This window comes from Colobus angolensis, unplaced genomic scaffold (assembly GCF_000951035.1).
Source record: "Colobus angolensis palliatus isolate OR3802 unplaced genomic scaffold, Cang.pa_1.0 Scaffold75, whole genome shotgun sequence".
In the NCBI taxonomy this organism is placed as follows: domain Eukaryota; kingdom Metazoa; phylum Chordata; class Mammalia; order Primates; family Cercopithecidae; genus Colobus; species Colobus angolensis.
Window position 1 is genome coordinate 2,398,737 of NW_012121265.1, and position 14,482 is coordinate 2,413,218.

Genomic DNA, 14,482 nt, shown 5'->3' on the forward strand with positions numbered 1-14,482 from the left:
TCCGCCCGTCTCGGCCTCCCAAAGTGCTGGGATTACAGGCTTGAGCCACCGCGCCCCGCCCAGGTCTCCAACTTTTTTGCTGACCATCCTTAAACAAGTTATTGAACCTTTCCTGTGCCTCCGTTTCCTAGCTTGTAACATGAATATAATACTATTACCTGTCTCTAGGGTTGTTGGAAGATTACTCTAGGGTTGTTGGAAGATTAAGTGAATTAAACATAATCCACAATGAATTACATACTCCTTGGAGAAGGCCTAGAAGGATGCCTGGCATCTAGTAAGCATTCAATATTAGCTTTTGATATTGGTGCAACTTTATACCTGGACTGGCCTGCCCTCAATCCATTGGAAGTTGTATTCTCCTGCTTTTCATCTCCCACTGAAGACCATGAACTGTGTTTTCCCACCTTTGTATTTATCCTTGTGGCCTAATACATAACAGATCCTTAATCCATGCTTGTTTTAGTGCACAAATGAGTGAATGAGTGAATAGATGAATGAATGAACTCCCACCATGTGGATCTATAAACCCTTCAGAACGGTTTGCAAAGTCTAAGCACTTATCAGATTCTCAAAGGGGCACGAGATTCAGAACAGGCTGAGAGGTGGCTGCAGGCCTTGGGTTATGGGGGTAGAGTTAGCCCCACCCACATGGGCCGGTGCCCAGAGGGTGTCTGTGTGCCAAGGCGAGCAGGCTCAGGGAAGGGCAGCCATTCTGAGCTCACTCTGGGGGCCTCAGAAGGCCTTTTGTGGGGACTGACATTTCTTGTCCAAATGTGAAATTCCTTGGCCCCAGCATACAGTGTAATGTGTTTTCTCGAATCAAGTATTTGCTGGAGCTTGTCTGTCTCTGATCTCACAAGCACACCAGCCAGTTTGTTTTGAGAGCTGTGTTTTCGAGAAAGAGTAACACAATTTAGGAACCAAATCAAATGGCAAGAGGCAGAGTGACGGTTGAGTTAGGATACAGCCCCCCACCCTTCCCTGGAAGTGAGAGGCATCGGTCTCCGGGCAGAGTTCAGAGAAAGAGGGAGATAGAAAAAGATTCTAAAGCCTTAAAGGAAACCTGAAAGCAACAAAGCCTCCCTCATTATCCTTCCACTTTAGCGCAACTGTTTGATCTTTCTCCAGGCTAGGAGCTGTTAGTATGCAGGCATACTTTTAGTGGTCATCATCATTATATACAGATGATTTTTCTGCTTTTACAATTTTGTTTTCTTTTTTGAGACAGAGTCTTGCTCTGTTGCCCAGGCTGCAGTGCAACAATCACAGCTCACTGCAGCCTCAACCTCCCTGGGCTCAGGTGATCCTCCCACTTCAGCCTCCCAAGTAGATATGACTATAGGTGTGCCCCACCATGCCTGGCTCTTTATTTTTGTATTTGTTTGTTTGTTTGTTTTTTGGTAGAGATGGGGTTTTGCCATGTTGCCCAGGCTGGTCCCGAATTCCTGGGCTCAGGCAATTCGCCTGTCTTGGCCTCCCAAAGTGTTGGAATTACAGGTGTGAGCCACTGCACTTAGCTTCTTCCCCAATCCCCCACTTAATAAGTGACATTTTCTCATGTTACTACACCACTTTTTTTTTTTTTGAGATAAAGTCTCACTCTTTCACCCAGGCTGGAGTGCAGTGGTGTGATCTTGGCTCACTGCAACCTCTGCCTGCTGGGTTCAAACGATTCTCGTGCCTCAGCCTCCTGAGTAGTTGGGACTACAGGCTTTTAGTAGAGACGGAGTTTCACCATGTTGGCCAGGCTAGTCTCGAACTCCTGGCTTCAAGCGATCTGCTCATCTCAGCCTCCCAAAGTGCTGGGATTACAGATGTGAGCTACTGTGCCGGGCCACCATCTTCATATTTATGTTTGTAATTTTATTCAATTGTACTCCTCGGATCAATTAACGTTTAAAAATACATGAATAGGCCAGGAGCAGTGGCTAACGCCTGGAATCCTAGCACTTTGGGAGGCCAAGACAAGTGGATCACTTGAGGTTAGGAGCTGGAGACCAGTCTGGCCAACATGGTGAAACTTTATCTCTAGTAAAAATAACAAAAATTAGCCGGGCATGGTGGCAGGCTCTTGTAATCCCAGCTATTCTAGAGGCCGAGGTGTGAGAATCACTTGAACACGGGAGGTGAAGGCTGCAGTGAGCTAAGATCGCGCCACTGCACTCCAGCCTGGGCAACACAGTGAGATTCCGTTTCAAAAATAATAATAATAATAATAAAAGATAAATATAGTTGTTCTCTTTTGACATAATTTCTAAGAGAAGGTCAGCGTTTTCTAAATGTTACCATATATGATTTCCCAAAGTATGCAACTCCTTGGTTTACAATGGCTCCATCCATGTATGTATGAAAGTATAGACTCTACCGTGATCTCATTATTTGAGGTTATTGTTCTATTGTTTTATAACCTACCCTGTGTTTAATAAGTGTCTAACCATATACACACAGAAATAAATTACTGATGAGATCGGTCATTTTGTTCATATTTTTATTTATCTATATGTTTCTTCTTGATCATATTTCTTTGTGACTTTTGAGTATAACTCTTGGACTCTGAGAGATACAGATGCATTTACATGTACACACTTAGGCTCACACGCACATTACATACTTGTTAGATCACATTGATACAACCTACTCAGTGTCTATTTTTCTTCTCATCCCCAATTTTCTTAGTTTCTAAAAACCAGAAACTTAACTTTTAAACAGCTTAATATTTTGATTTTTTTCTTTAATTCTTCTTTTGCTCTAAACTTAGAACTTTATCAGGATACTAGACAAAATAGGAAACATAGAAAATAACAAACCTTTTGGGGGATGAAATAAGTAATTTTCTTTTATTTGGCCCTTTTATCTTTATCCAGATCTTAGCGCTTTCCATCCTCGCAGTGAGCTGAGGGGGGATGGGTCAACACAGTGTGTTTTCCGTCTGTTATGAGTGAAGACTGTCCAGGTACAGGCTGGTTAGGGAAGAGTCCACTTCCTTCTCCTCCCTCCCACCACACTGCTAGCCTGGGAAGGACTTTGGTGGAGCAGTTTGGGGGCATTGCCTGGCTGTGTAGCCAGGGGTGACTAAATTGCATGTAGCTGACCCCTGCCAGAGTGGGGAGAGGAAGGCCCATCCCATGTCTCCACCATGTTGCCTACAAGGGCTGCTCCTGCCCTGGCATGAGGCCGGCTCTCTTGGGAAGGTGAAATGAGGTAGCTGACTGCTTGACTTAGTACCCAGCAGAAAATGAGCAAGCACCGAAGGGAAGCGAGTGTTCATATGATTAGACTCCTAGTGATGCAGCCCATCTCTACCGAGGAGCTCCTTTCTCTATCCTGGAGTGGGTACCACGTGCCAGACTCCAGAGCACGCACTCCACACGCATTGTCTCACTTACTCTTCACAAAAGAAAGAGGACATAGACCCATTTCCTTGAATTCTTTTAGAACACTTACTTTACTTTCAGACTCTTTGCAGAGGTTTGCCCTCCAGGATCATGGAATTTGTGCCCTGGGAGGTGGGTGCCATAATTATTCCCATTCACAGATGAGGAAAATAAGGCTTACGATAACTAAGATCACAAACTAAGAAGCAGCAAAGTTGGGATTCCACTCCAGGTCTATGACAGGCAGGATGAGGCAGGAAGAATAAGTGTGACTTTTGTCCTCATTGTACAGATGGGGAGACTGGGCATCAGAGAGGTTAGGTGACCTGTGCAAAGCCACACAGCAAAAGACAGAACCTGGTCTTGGAGCCAGGGATCCTGAGCCCAGGTCGGGTGTTATCTCACCACTGATCATAGTGATAACTGCAGCTAGTGAAGTGCTCAGTGTGCCAGGTGTCTTTTCAGGGTCCTCTTGGTCCTTACCCAGGAAGAGGGATGTCCTGGAGAGAGGCTGAATGGGACACAGGCCTGTCTGAGCCCACAGGCCTTGCCCTGGCCATCCTGGCCCCACTGCCCATGGGTTTGCCCTGCAGGATCATGGAATTTGTGCCAGCATACCAGCTTGCCAGCGCCAGGCTGTGAAACAACAGGGTGTCTTTGTCCCTGCTCCGCTGACCACCAGATCGTACTTCCCACACGTGGCCAACATACCTTGGCCAGCTGAGTAGGGAAGGCTGAGGATTTTTATTTTCTTGATTTACAGGCTTTCTGAGAAAATTCCTGTTGAGGAAAACATCCTAGCTGGCTTGCAAATGCGTACATTCTCTTACAAAGCTCCTGCCTCACTCAGGCAGGCCAGGAGTCATTACTGAGAGTGGGCTATGGGTAATGGCCAGTTATAATGGCTAACATTGATGGAGCGATTCCTTTGTGGCAGAAACTGGGTTAAGCATTATCTAAGGAAATGTTCCAATGGTCCTAGTATAAGAAGGTTCATGTCAACCTTCTTTTACAAGTGAATCAGAGAGGGTAGATGAGTCACTCAAGGCCACACAGCTAGGCGGGGATGGAGCAAGTATAATCCAACTCCCCAGCCCACATCCTTAACTTCTGCACTCCCTGCCCCCTGCCCTTTTGCTCCCTGAAGCAGAAGGTAGGTAAAATTTTCTTGTAAATTTCATACATGCGGGTCCTGGTCGAAGTCTGCCTTGAATTTTTGTTATGTTTGTTTCTCTCTTTTTCACAAGGTCTGGGTGCTTCTTGAGGGCTGGGCCTGTGTCTGGTTAGATTTTGTGTGACAGCATGTGTCTGATGGAAGGAGAGAATGATTGACAGAGAGAATGAATAAGTGAGGGAGAGGCTGAAGGAGAATAAATGAGGGGAGGATGAAGGGATGACCAGGTGTCTTGGCTGACTTGCCGTGGGATACTTCCAGAAACCATATGACTTTAATGCAAACTTTAGGCCTCAAAGAAAGAGGACATAGCCCCATTTCCTTGAATTGTTTTAAAGCACTTACTTAACCTCCAGGCTCTTGGTAGGGCCACTTGGTGGTTAAGCAGACTGGCTCTGGGTGACTCCTGGCTCTGCCCCTTCTAGCCCCAAGATTTCCAGCAGGTGACTTGACCTCACCACCCTCAATGTCCCCATCTGAAATAGAGGCCAATATAAGTGTGGACTTCTTAGAGGGAGAATTGTGAAAACAAAGTAAGCATACGTGTCAGTCCATTTTTGTGTTGCTATAAAGAAATAGCTGAGACTAGATGATTCATAAAGTAAAGAAGTATAAATGGCTCATGGCACTGCAGGCTGTACAGAAAGCAAGGCACTGGCATCTGCTTGGCTTCTGGTGAGGCCTCAGGAAGCTTACAATTATGGTGGAAGGCAGATGGGGAGCAGGCACGACACATGGTAGGACCAAGAGCAAGAGAGAGCATTGGAAGAGTCTGAACTGAGAACTCACTCATCACCAAGGGGATGGTGCTAAGCCATTTATGAGGGACCTGTCCCCATGACCCAAACACCTCCCACCAGGTCCCACCTCCAACATTGGGAGTCACATTTCAACATGATATTTGGAGGGGACAAACCTCCCAACCATGTCAGCGTATTTACACATAATGTGCAAATGATAGCAACTATTATTTTTTTCCTGGGAAAGCAATTTTACTTAGAGTTGATTTTTAAAAATTAATTTGGGTGATGGGTACCTGAGGGGTCATTATAGCATTCTCCCTGCTTTTCTGGATGCTTGAAATTTTTCACAGTAAAACATTTTAGAAACAAGTAATGGAAATCTAAGATGTTAGTTTTGTTGAGAAAACAGATATATTGTGGAATAGAATGCAAAATGTACATGCAACTTTAATTTTTACTTATTTATTTATTTTTTGCTGGTTGGTCCATAAATTCATTGTCTTTATTTGAAAAATCTTCATGGAAAATTGTTGTTTAGTTTAGCTCTCAGCAGCCTGATCCTGAGCTCTGAGGAAGCACACCTTCCTTTGAGCTACCTGATCTTTCTTCTGAGCAAGGGATATTTTGGGACAGTTTCGCCACTGTCACCCACTACTAGTTCTTCTTTCTTCTTCCTTCTCTCTTCTTCCTTTTCTCCTCCTCCTCCTCCTCCTCCTTCCTCCACCTCTTCCTCTTCCTCTCATTTTTCTTCTCCTTCTTGTTCTTCTTGTTCGTGTTCTTCCTCTTCCTCCTCCTCCTTCTTCCTTCCTCTTTCTTCATTTTGCTCTGTCATTCACACTGGAGTACAGTGGTACGGTCTCAGCTCACTGCAACCCCGACCTCCCAGGCTAAAGCGATCCTCCCACCTCAGCCTCTCAAATAGCTGGGATGACAGGCACACGCCACCACGCCCAGCCAACTTTTAGTTTCTGTGCAGATGAGGTCTCCCTATGTTGCCCAGACTGGTCTCAAACTCCTGGGCTCAAGCAATCCTCCCGCTTGGCCTCCCAGAGTGCTGGGGTTACAGGTGTGAGCCACTGCGCCCGGCCCCTCTCTTTTTTTAAACTTCTTTCTTGGGTTTCTTCCCATAGACTGGATTCTGTTGTATAGCAGCATGACTCTCTTCTACACCTCCTCCATGCCTGCAGTTATGCTGTTTTTTATGTATTGAGAGAATTGCTTTTTGTAAGCATCTTCATCATCTTCTGTTAGGAAATGCATATAATCCACAACACTCTGACCGATGATGTGCTTTCGATGCACTTCTGCATTAAATTCCTTGTTTTCAAAATCATAACCAGGGAATTATTGAGTAACATGAGGGATAGACAAGCCTCCATCTGCAGCTCCCTTCAAGGCCCCCCAAGACTTTATTGCCAGAGGTAGTTTTGGCAAGGTCTGCATCCAAAAAGCAGGTAAAGGCACCAGGCTGACCATAAGTGTTTTCTAGATTGTGTTCATCACCAGTCACCTCCACTTGGCCTTCATAGATCTTGCCCATGCCAGACCTATTGAGAAGCCTGCAGGCCAGCAGCAGGCCAGGACAATGTGCCACAGCATAATTTGTCAGGCCAACCTTCACGCCATGTTTTGGTAGCTCATGAACATAAGGTACACAAACTATCATATCCCCTTCCATACAGGCATAAGCAACGTGACAGACGTTCTCTGTGTTAGTTATGTGAGCGATCATCCTGTATTTGGGTGTGTTGTACTTATTTTTATCCTGTATCACCAAGCATTTCTAAGCACAGTAATCCATTTTACCCTCTTGTCTTCTAAATTTCACTTTGTATCTCTTAAAGCAGGCCTTATTCTTGACAACTTTAACAAACCCCATCCTCCAGAACAGAGACTTGCACCCTTGGCTAGACATAGAGCCTACAACATTTAAGTAAAGCACAAGATTTGAAAGAAACAAAATAGCCTAAAGCCGTCCACAGAGAATCCACCTCCAGGCAAGTTTGCTCCTCATCTCACTGGACCTTTAGTTTTCTCCTCTTAAAAAACTGGGGAATAGTGATGTTTCCCTCTCAGTGCCACTACATGATTCAAGCGAGAGGAGAGATGTGAGGGCGGTTTGTGAACTCTAATTCTGTCTTCTAATTTGACAATTTGTTCATTCATTCAACACGTTTCTTGAGGCCCTGCCATGTGCCAGGTGCTGTGCTAGGAGCTGGGGACACCGCTGCACCCAGATGGAGGTATGACAGACATACGTGTTCTTGAGCTCAGAATGCCATGGGGCAAATTCTTCCTCTGTCCCTTTCTCCTTAGGTCACGACAGCTGAGTACCTAATCTGTGGGCCTCAGTTTCCTTACCTGTAAAACGGGGAACATTAACAGTATGGTTCTCTCATCTGCATGGTCATGAAGATAAATGGGGCAATGGATGTGAGGTTCCCAGAACGATACCCAGCACATAGCAGTTGTTTGATCAATGTTCATTCTCACCACTGCTGGTAGGAAGAGCCCAGCAAGTGAGGAAGGCTCACCATGAACAGATCTGCAAAATGACTTTGAAGTTTATAAGTACCGTGGAGAAATGAGGTGGCATAATATGATGTGGAATCACAGGTTGGGTGGGGAGCGCCCCTCTCAGGAGCTGCCCTTCAAGGTGAATCAGTGGGATGACACAGGTAGGAGAGCAGACAGCGGGGGTAAGGCAGGGAGAGGAGCTGGATCTGCTCTGCAGACAAGGAGACTGAGGCCCAGGGACAAGTGACTGGTCCCAGCTCCCACAGGGCGGCCACCAGGAACCCAGTGATATGGTCTGGCTGTGTCCCCACCCAAATCTCATCTTGAATTGTAGCTTCCACAATTCCCACGTGTCGTGGGAGGGACCCCGTTGGAGGTAATTGAATCATGAGGGCAGGTCTTTCCCATGCTGTTCTCATGTAGTGAATAAGTCTCATGAAATCTGATGGTTTTATAAAGAGGAGTTCCCTAGCACAAGCTCTTTCTCTTTGCCCACCGCCATCCATATAAGATATAAGATGTGACCTGCTCCTTCTTACTCTCTGCCATGATTGTGAAGCCTCCCCAGCCGTGTGGAACTGTGAGTCCATCAAACCTTTTTCTTCCAAGTCTCGGGTATATCTTTGTCACCAGTGTGCAAATGGACTAATACATCTAGTGACCCAAAGATAGACAATATTTGGGCTCACTCTTGCAGAAGCCACTGAGAAAAGTGCTGGTTTCCCTGAGAAGTGTAGCAATGAGGATGGTAACTTACACGTACATTCCTAACTCTTGGTGTTTTTGGAGACCTGTGCAAGCATTGTTCTTGGACACTGCTGTTGAAGCTCTCAGACCCCTGGCTCAGGTAACACCCTTATTCTAGGTCATTGGTCTCCTTCTCCTCAGCTGGGTGCTGCCTGCACCTCTCCTCCAGGCAAATGCTGTGACCACGGGCTTGCTACACACACAACTGTGCATACATGCCCCAGTGAGTCATCACCAAGTAATCACAGCTAGCACGAGCTACCTTTCACTTTGTATTTTGCAGAAGAGGCCAGCGAGGGTCAAGGGTTAAACTGGGCTGGGGGTCAGGGGGCTGGAGTTTGACCCTAGCTCTGTCACTAATTGTGTGACTTTGAACAAAAGCTTTAGTATCTCTGAGCCCACATTTCCACTCCATTATTTATTTATTTTTTATTTTTTTTGAGATGGAGTTTTGCTCTTGCTGCCCAGCCTGGAGTGCAGTGGTGCAGTCTTGGCTTACTACAACCTCCACTTCCCAGGTTCAAGAAATTCTCCTGCCTCAGCCTCCCAAGTAGCTGGGATTATAGGCATGTGAGCTGCTGTGCAACTCTTTCAGGGAAAAATTCAAGGGCCAGAGGAAATTATTGCTCCAAATATCACCATCACTCAGGACTGCAATGTGAACTTTAGAAATGCCTTCTCAGGTAATGGAAGGTTATCCAAATATTTTTCATAAGTATTTCAAATAGCAAAGGCTTGTCTATGGTGAGTCTCGCAGCTGCATTCTCAGAAGTGCTCAAACCCTGGCCCTGCAGAGCTGCTGGTTCATTAATAAGACGGGACACTCCGGAAGCCACGTCTCAAGGAGGACAATGCAAAGTGAGACAAAGGTTTAGAGAAGAGAAACTGGTATGATCACGTGGCCAGGAGAGTTTTCACAAGGGCTGCAACTCACCAGACACAATGAGAGCCAAGGGTTTCATGTCATAGAGAAAAACGACTTGCACCACCATGCCTAGCTAATTTTTGTATTTTTAGTAGAGACAGGGTTTCACCATGTTGGCCAGCTGGTCTCAAACTCCTGACTCAAGTGATCCGCCCATCTCGGCCTCCCAAAGTGCTGCAATTATAGGCATGAGCCACCGTGCCCGACCTCCATTATTTATTTACTGGGCCGTTTATTCATTCCATCCACAAACATTTACTGAGTACCTACTGCAAGCCAGGCACTGGGCTGTGGACTGGAGAAGGGGAAAGTCGTTTTTCTCTATGACATGAAACCCTTGGCTCTCATTGTGTCTGGTGAGTTGCAGCCCTTGTGAAAACTCTCCTGGCCACGTGATCATGCCAGTTTCTCTTCTCTGAACCTTTGTCTCACTTTGCATTGTCCTCCTTGAGATGTGGCTTCCGGAGTGTCCCGTCTTATTAATGAACCAGCAGCTCTGCAGGGCCAGGGTTTGAGCACTTCTGAGAATGCAGCTGCGAGACTCACCATAGACGAGCCTTTGCTATTTGAAATACTTATGAAAAATATTTGGATAACCTTCCATTACCTGAGAAGGCATTTCTAAAGTTTACATTGCAGTCCTGAGTGATGGTGATATTCGGAGCAATAATTTCCTCTGGCCCTTGAATTTTTCCCTGAAAGAGTTGCACAGCAGCTCACATTGTACATGTGAAGGTTGTTTTGGAATGTTAATGGAGAGGCTGATTCACACCAGATGGACTGGAAGACCAGGGAGGATGTATACACTGGCCACCATGATTCAGCTGTAAGGTTGGCTTTTTAAAATGCACTGACAGTTGGAGGTCAAGGAGGCTGACATTTGCCCAGGTTTTCTCTGCAAGTTTTCATGTTGCTTTAGCAAATCTGAATCTCGGTCCTGTTATAAATTAGTCACTTTTATGATATTCAGTTCATGGACAGCGTTCTGGTGGCATATCCTAAAGTCCAAAGCAGCTTTGACGGGCAGTGTCCTATGTCAAAGTTCAGATTCGAACTCCGATCAGTGTTTCTTAAGCTTAACAAAAACATAAAAAAAAAAAAATTAAAATGGAAAAAGCTACTCATATCTTCTGTGTGTCTTTATCAGCCAAGAAAGTCTTGCCTAGATCCATTCTGTAATTTATAATATACAAAGAAAGGGCATTTTTGTGGTCCAAATATATAAATTAAATAAGTCATATTCACTGTGGCATATATAGGCCAACTCTAAATGGAATGTTTTACATATATTATCTCCCATAATTATGTTACCTATCATTACTGGGCCCTTTTTATAGGTGAAGAAACAGACCCAGAGAGGTATGTCCCAGGTCCCCTGAGGTGGACAGAGAGCAGCTGAGCCCACTTGAACCCTGGTCCAGCTGACACCATGTTCTCTGTCTGCTTCCTCCTGTCGTACTTTTCTCATTCCTCGTCCTGATGCATACCCCGGGACTCACTCCCCTTGGCGTCTGGTCCATCAACAATTATCCTCCGTTTCTTCTGAGCTGGGGGCCAGAGGACTCAGCTGCCTCCCCTACCCACACTGTGCAGCATGTCCAGCCCTTTCCACAGTTGGCAGTTATTGCAGGTGACAGGGTGCCCTGGCTGTCTGGTGCAGTTAGTTGGGCCTGCCTCTGGACTCTGACTTCTACTTGCATGAATGGATGTGGTGGGGGTTTGTTTGGGGGCTAAAGAGCAGAGAGGGAGTCTGTTGGCAGGGAAATGTCTGTGGGGCCGTGACGGGATCCCAGAGAGGGTAAGAAAGGCCTGAAGCTGAGGGCGCTGTTTTCCATCAATGTTTTGCTTTCTGGGCCAGGCACCATCCTAGGGTCTGGGGGCTCCAAATGTGGACATGGCTGGCCCCGCTTTGGAGAGCTGGCAGCTAGAGGGGGAGGTGGGTGACCTGAAGCTGGAGAGACCTGAGTTCTTATCTCAGAGGTTTAGTCTCAGCACCGCAGCTTCTGAGCTCAGTGACCTTTCTGTATCCCAGTTTGATCATCTATACAATGGGGTTAACAATATTACTGGCCTCGGAGTTGTGATAAGTGCCAAGATAGGAGCGCATGGGGGGTTGGGCATAGAGAAGCGAGGAGGGGCCTCATGTGATCTTGGAGGGCTAGGTGGTGTCCTGAGGAAGTGCCATCCACGCTGAGGCCTGTAGGAAGAGATAGGGTTGGTTACCTGGCAAAACTAGTGGAGAATAAGCTTCCAGTGGAGGCATTGGCTCTTTGGGGACCTAAGGGCAGGCCCTTGAAGCTGGAGTGACCAGCAGGAAGGGAACTAGAAGGTGGTGACTTGGCTCTGGGCTGGACCACTTTTTAGGACTGGAGTATCCAACCGAGATGTGTAAGATTCTCTCCACCTGCTACCACAGTCCACAGCCTGGGGAGGGTGTGGAGGGTGGAGAAGAGATGGTATAGAGGGTGCTGCAGCGTACCCACAGAGAGCACTGTGAGGAGGAGTCTTTGGAGGAGAGCTTGAGGGAACTTGGTACACAGCAACCTCCCACGAGTCTGGGCGTGCCCTGAGACAGCTGGGGCTGTGGAAAGGCATGAACCCCGGGGATCGGCAGAATGTCTGTGTGCTGGGCTGTGTTCCCACTTCACTTACTGATTCAGCCGGTCCAGCATCAAGGATTTATTAAGTGCCTGACATGTGCCAGGTGCTGTTCTAGACACAGAGATACAGAGCTGGCAACACAGTCCACGATCGTGCTCTCCTGGGACTCTCTTCCCCCGGGGGGGCGAGGCAGCAGTTTTAGATAGAGTGTTCTGGGAGGAGCAAGCCACGTGATTGATTCTCTTGAAGAATATGTCCTGGGGAGTGACCCCCCTGCCAAGGTGGGGCTTTTGGGGGAACGGGAGAGTGGAAGGAGCTGAGGTCACTGAGGCATCAGGAGGCCAATTTGTGTAGGACCTTGTAGCAGGAGAATGACATGCTTTCACTCTGGCTGCTGTTGGGGAAGAAGACTCCAGGGAGGAAGGTGGGAACCCTTCCTTGATGTGGCGTGCTCGGCCTCGAACCCCAGCCTTGCTGCTGATGGCCAGAGCTTGCCTGAAGAGGTGCCTCAGCCTTTGAATGCTTCCCTTTCCTCTCCTGCAAAACCGCAAGGGCCACCATGAGAGCTAGGTGAGACCACAACAGCCCTTAGCTGGCGGGCCGGATCGTGTGCTCAGCAGGGCGCGTCATAATTAGCATGATGAGCATGAAGACCGTGAGGGCAAATCCCAGGCAGAGTGTGCGCCGCCTTTCATGCTCCCCTGCAAATCAAAAGTGTTCTGCTCTCTGCCGCCAGCACTGAGGGGCCTGCATGTCACCTCACATCCTTCTCACACACCCTCATGTCACTGTGGCTGGAAGTCCTGTAAGGGCAGGTGATGCCCAAGGCCTTTCCGCAGCAGGAGGCAGATGCGCAGGGACTGCGGGTTTCTGCTGCTTCTGACAGGCTGCCAAGGCCAATGTTCTGATGCCCTGGTCTGATGAGGAGGAACAAGTGCCTTGAGGACACTGAGGAGGGGCCCCCTGGCCAGCTCGGGTATGCTGGGAAGCCTTCCTGGAGTTGGGCAGTTCATGCTGAGGAGGAGAAGTGGTTCTCAGGTTGCTGGTGGTGGTGAGATGAGGGGACAGGTGATCCAGGCATCAAGCACATTTTCATGTCTTTGAAATACCAGCATAAGAGAAGCAGGGGTGGGTGAGAGGGATTGAAGAATCAGAGCGGCTGGAGCTGGAGCAGGGTGGGGGCAGACGAGATCACAAAGCCTGGACTGAAGGGGTGAGACAGGAGGGTGGGGGAGCTGTGGGCAGGCTGTGGCAGGCATGCAGGCAGGGAGGGCCTTCCGGCGCCATCAGTGACTTATTGATTTTTACCATGTGCTAGATCCCAAGCTAAGCATGTTCATGCATAGTCTTATCTAATCTTCAGTTTTTTGAAGTGGGTTCTTCTGTTATACCCATTTCACAGATGAGAATATTGAGGCTCAGATAGGTTAAGTAACTTGACTGTGGTTTCACACACAACCAGGAACTGTACATTTGAGATTTTTAATGCAGGCAGACAGAAGACAAGTTTGGTGTTTTGAACTTGTCACTCAACCATCACCTGGTCTCCAGGCTCTGGCAGCAGCCCATTCTGTCATCCATAACGGGGTTGTACGATGAAGCCTCCCCTAGGTGATCTTTGGGAAATGCCACCCATTTCTGGAAGTGAGGGATGCTGGTGGTTACAGCCGGGTGGGAATCCCAGCTCCGCGACTCACCTGCTGGGTGCGATATTGTAACCCTGCCGATCCTGCTTCCTTATCTGCAAAATGCTAGTTATGGGGAGGAAAGGAGATAGAGGTAAAGCACCAGGCAGGTAGCACAGTGCCAGGCACCCGGAAAGGACCCAGAGACGGTGCTCCTTGGATTCCTATTACTGCCCTCGTTTGCCAAGACAGGGTGGTGGCACCGCGGACCCAGGGGGTCCTGGCCAGGCCCAAACAGGTGCCAGCGGCGCGTGTGTGTGGAGGAGCCGGGGACAGGGAGTATGAATCATTCACCACTGAAGCCTTGCATTATTAATATCGTTATTCTCAGACTTCTAAGGAGGGCCCAGCTAGATCCCATATATGGAAGGCGCGACTCAGCCTCCGCGGCAAGCACTTCCCTGGGTCCGGAGTTGCCATGGAGTCCCGCAGGCGGCCTGGAGGCGGTGCCCCGGGCTCGGTCCCCGCGCAGGTCCTTGGTCTGCAGCCTGGGTCCTACCCGCGCCGGGGTCCACCCAGCCCGCCTTTGCGCCAGTCCTGGGCCGCTCCCTTGGGACCCTGGGGGACAGAGAGAAGCCGGTGGGGACTGGCGCGGGCGTCTTCGGGAGAGCGCCGGGCGCGCTGGGCTTGCTGAAGGGCTCCAGGCCTGGCCATTCGGTGCCTTCCAAAGAGCGGACGCGCCGCGGGGCCCCGAGGGCCTGAAATCCGCTCCC

General features: G+C 48.2%; 1 protein-coding gene and 1 pseudogene across 1 annotated transcript in view; one reads left to right on the forward strand and one right to left on the reverse strand.

Moving 5' to 3' along the window:
• Nucleotides 1-14,482, forward strand: part of HSPA12A (heat shock 70kDa protein 12A) — a 182,054-nt gene that overhangs the window by 93,041 nt on the left and 74,531 nt on the right. The gene's annotated exons all lie outside the window — the stretch shown is intronic.
• Nucleotides 5,834-7,173, reverse strand: LOC105501770 (annotated as a pseudogene).